The sequence below is a fragment of the Podarcis vaucheri genome (assembly GCF_965113315.1).
Source record: "Podarcis vaucheri genome assembly, chromosome: W".
Lineage (NCBI taxonomy): Eukaryota > Metazoa > Chordata > Lepidosauria > Squamata > Lacertidae > Podarcis > Podarcis vaucheri.
The window spans coordinates 39,428,624-39,433,623 of record NC_138757.1 but is presented as its reverse complement, the minus strand read 5'-3'; positions in this window follow the sequence as shown (position 1 = coordinate 39,433,623).

The following is a 5,000-nucleotide window of genomic DNA, read 5'->3' as shown; positions in this document are numbered from 1 at the left end:
AGGGTTAGGGTTACGCTTAGGGTTAGGGTTAGGATTGTTGTTAGGGTTAGGGTTAGGGTTAGGGTTAGGGTTAGGGTTAGGGTTAGGGTTAGGGTTAGGGTTAGGGTTAGGTTTAGGGTTGGGGTTGGAGTTAGGGTTAGGGTTAGGGTTAGGGTTAGTGTAACGGTTAGGGTTAGGGTTAAGGTTAGGATTGGGGTTAGGGTTATGGTTAGGGTTATGGTTAGGGTTACGGTTAGGGTTACAGTTAGGGTTACGGTTAGGATTGTTGTTAGCGTTAGCGTTAGGGTTAGGGTTAGGGTTAGGGTTACGGTTACGGTTACTGTCAGAGCTGCCACCCAGTCCCAGCTCACATAGGACCAAGTCCGCCAGCGTTCACTTTATAAGAGTCTTTATTAAGTTACAGGTTTCATTTCCGAACTGCAGCGTGCAGCTCTACACCTTCTGCCCTAGGTCGGCGAAGACCCGTCTGAGTCCCCGCCTCTTGCACACCAGCTTAATACCCTAGCCTTGCTCCACCTCCTTCGCCTCTCCCTACGTCTCTGGGTCCTTCTGCCCCCCTGGGCCTCCTCCTTTCTACTCTCCTCTGACGCTGACCCCCCTGATCCTTCTGCCTCCTTGCGGCGGGCTTTGGGACCTGGCTCACTCTCCGGGCTGCTTACTGCTCCAGCTTCCGCTGCATTTGAACTTGGCGCGCGCGCCCAACTCTCTACTTTCCTCTTAACCGTTGCCTCGCTCTCTGAGGAGGGCGTGACCACCCCTGACTCGTGCCCTCCCTCCTGCTGACAGCCTCCGGAACCCGATGCCTGGCTACCTTCCTCCCTGCTGCTCTCAGTCTTGAGCGTGGGTCCCGACTTCCAGCTGCTGCCGCCCTCAGTTATGAGCGTGGGTCCCGACTTCCAGCTGCTACTCTCTGAATCTCCTCTGTTCCCTTCCTCCTGGGGTGTCCCCCCGGATCCCCCCCTTGCTCTGCTCACTGGGGCTCCCTTTTGGGAGTCCTCTGACTCACTGCTTAGGCTTGGAGATCTCGGGTCGTCATCATCACTCATTTTCCCTTCGGATTCCTCCCCCTCGCTCTCTGCTTCCTCCCTTCTCTGCGTCTCTGCTCCTGAACCCCTGACATCCATCCCCCCCTCGAAGCCCCCCCTTCCCCCCTCCCCGCTGTCAGGTGTGGGTGCTGGGTGCTCCATCATCACGGGAGGGAATGCCGGATACAGTTCGCTCCCCGTGGTTGGCCGCCAACTGAAGACCTCCGAGTCTTCCTCCTCGCGGTCGCCGACGTTGACCTGTTCCGCTTCCATCTCTGTACCGCCGTGCTCGAACCCAAGGTCCTCCCCGAACACGTCCATGTCAGTCTCTGCGTCGGTCGCTCGACCTGGCATCTCCAGCCACTTCCGGCGCCATTGCTCCTCCGGTCGATCGTCCCACCAATACGAGGTGTCTGACGCCGAACCCGCCGGCGATCCTTCTGGGGAACGGGTGCTCAGTGCGGGTTCCCCGTCCGAGTCGAATCCATGGAACGTGCTGGAAGAAAGTGTGGGCGTGAACAGCCAGTCGTCGAAGAAGCTCGCTGGCATGGGTCTGTGTGGGAAAAGGGCATGAAACTCGTCCTTGAGCAGGGGTTCCTCCAAAGCGTAGTCTGGCACCCAGCTATTGGCGCTGGCCCGGGTGCCCTCTCTGGCTAGGAGGTATTCGACTCCCTCTTCCCCCCATCTGGAGTCCAAAATCTCCGTGACCTCGTTGATGGGGTCTTGCTGCGTCACCCCTCGCGTCTCCGTCCGCTCCCGGAACGGACTCGGTGCCGTCCCTGGCTCCTGGAATCTGTGAGGTGCCTTGTAGGGAGTGAGCACCGACCTGTGGAACACCGGATGCATTCTGGAACCCTCCGGCAGCACCAGTCGGAAGGCTACCGGGTTGATCTGTGCTTCGACTTGGTACGGACCAATTTGCTTGTGCCCCAACTTCTTCTTGGCTAGTGACCTGGTCGGCACTGCGTGGGCTGCCAACCAGACCCAGTCTCCCACTTGGATCTCTTCGCCAACCCGCCTGTGCTTGTCAGCTTGCACCTTGTAGGCGTGCTTAGCTAGCTCCAGCTGCCGTCTGAGTTGATCGTGTACCGCCTGCAACTCTGACGCGAACGCGTCCGCCGTCTGTGGTTCTCCGTCCCCCACTCTCTCCCGTCCCGGGAAGGTTCTGGGATTCCTCCCATTGTTGGCGAAGAACGGCGTCACCCCTGTGGACACGTGCTTCGTGTTGTTGTAAGCGAACTCGGCGAGCGGCAGGTAATCCACCCAGGTCGCAGGTTGTTGATTGGCATAGCATCTCAGGTACTGCTGCATGATGGCATTGACCCTCTCTGCTTGCCCGTTGGTCTGCGGGTGTCTTGCTGATGCCAGATCGACCTTGACATTTAGAAAACTCATCAGCTTCTGCCAGAAATTCGAGACGAACTGGCGCCCGCGGTCGGACAGGATAGACCGCGGCAGACCATGCACTTTGAACACGTGATCTATGAACAGTTTGGCGGTTTGTTCCGCCGTGGCCACCTTCGCACACGGAATGAAATGTGCCATCTTGGTGAACAAGTCCACCACCACTAGTACAGCTGTCTTGCCTCTCGAGCTGGGTAGATCCGTAACAAAGTCCAGGGCCACCCTCTCCCACGGTTCAAACGGCGCTTGCAGCGGTTCCAGCAGTCCCGCCGGTGGTTTGTGCACCGGTTTGGCCCTCTGGCAGGTGTCGCACCTCGCAACGTAGTCCGCGACTTCCCCTCTCAGTCTGGGCCACCAAAAGTCCCTTGCGACTAATTCCACCGTTTTTTCCGTGCCAAAGTGCCCGGCCGTGGGTGCGTCGTGCAGCTGCTGCAGTACCCTGGCGCGAAGTTCGTCTCCCGGCACGTAGATGGCCCCTTTACGTAAGAGCAAGCCGTCTCGTATCTGGAACTCGTCGCCCTTCGCCGTGCCCTTGTGCACCTCTGCCATCTTCGCCTGCGCGAAGGAGTCGTCCTGCAACGCCCGCCGCACCGCATCCAGGTCTACTGTGGCTGAAGCGCACGCCCACGCTGTTGGCGCGAAGATGTGCATGGCTGCCGCTGGCGTCGCCTCTTCGAGGTATTGCGGTTTGCGGGACAGTGCATCCGCCATGACGTTGGTGTCGCCTGGGACGTACTCTATTCGGAAATTGAAGTCAGCAAAGAACTCCGCCCAACGTATCTGCCTCTGGTTCAGGAACTGAGCCGTGCGCCAGTGCTCCAGATTCTTGTGATCCGTGCAGACCTGCACCGTGTGCTTGGCGCCGATCAGGAAGTGCCTCCACGCCTTGAAAGCTGCATGAATGGCCAGCAACTCCCTGTCCCAGATGGTGTAGTTCTGCTCCGACTTGCTGAGCTTTCTGGAGTAGAACGCTCCCGGCCTCCAGACCCCCTGTGGGTCCCTTTGCAGCAGGACAGCTCCCACTGCTCTATCGGACGCGTCTGTCTCTACCCGCATCGGTCTGCTGGGGTCGATATGCAGCAGTTGCTCTTCCGACGCGAAGAGACGCTTGAGTGCCTGAAAGGACTGCTCCGCCTGCTCCGTCCAGATGAATTTCTTTTTCTTGGAGCTTAGCGTGTCCGTAATGGCCGCCGTCTGCATCGCGAACCCCTTGATAAACTTGCGATAGAAGTTGGCGAAGCCGACAAACCGCTGGACCTCCTTCCGGTTGCGCGGGCTCTTCCAATCCAACACCGCACGAACCTTGGCGCTGTCCATGGCTAGCCCCTTGTCCGACAACTTGTAACCCAAGAAATCCACCTCCGTCGTGTCGAACTGGCACTTCTCCAGTTTGGCGTACAGTCTATGCTGCTGCAGCCTCTTCAGCACCTCCCGAACATCTTGGTCATGGGCTTGCTGCGATTCGGAGAATATCAGGATGTCATCCAGAAAGCAGACGCACTTCTTGTAAAGGAGTCCCGCCAACACATGATGCATGAAAGCTTGGAAACAGTGAGAACCGTTTTGCAATCCAAACGGCATCACTCTGTATTCGTAGGTGCCCAGAGGCGTGAACATGGCTGTCTTCCACTCATCGCCCTCCCTCATGCGGATGAGATTGTACGCACCTCGCAGGTCCAACTTGGTGAACACGCGTCCCTTGCGCACCGTCGCTAGTAGGTCGTCAATCCTGGGCATGGGGAAATCAGAAGGCTTGGTCATCTTGTTTAAGAGGCGAAAATCCACCACCAGTCTTTTTTGGGGCGTGTCTTTCTTCTTCACGAAGAAAACAGGACTGCCCCCTACTGCCCTGGACTCCCGGATGAAACCGCGCTGCAAATTGTGATCTATGAACTGTTTGAGTTCCTGTAATTCGTCCTCAGACATGGAATACAGCTTCCCTTTCGGCAGCGTCGCCCCTGGTAGGAGGTCAATCTTGCAGTCATATTGCCTGTGCGGTGGTAGCTTGTCAGCCTCTTTCTCGCAGAAGACCTCCAGAAAGTCTGCGTATTTGTGGGGGACTGCTTGCAACGTTCCCAACTGCAGTTGTGATTCCTCCTCCTCTCCCTCCTGTCTGGGCAGGATGCAGTGTTCTGCGCAATAAGAGGAGCCGAAGATCAGCTGTCTCTGGTACCAAGCCAGTGTCGGACTGTGCCTGTCCAGCCAACTCATGCCCAACACAATGGGCGTGTCCGACAGTTGGGTGACATTAAAACTGATGACTTCCCTGTGGTTGCCAAGGCGCATCACCATCGGTGGCGTTTGCTTCACCACCTGCCCCCCTAGCAACTCTCTGCCATCCACTGTGACGACTTGCAGGGGCAGAGTGGCAGGCAGTAGCTGTATAGCGTGCTGCTCCACAAAATCCTGCGCTATAAAGTCTGCGTTGCTTCCAGAATCCACAGAAAGCGGCACTTCGATAGTGACGCCATCGGGTAGCTGGAGAGATGCTGTGAGCTGCACTACTGGTTTGGGTGGGAGGGGGTCCGTGGGTTGCAAGATCGCTGGGGACTGCTTCACTGATGCGTCTGG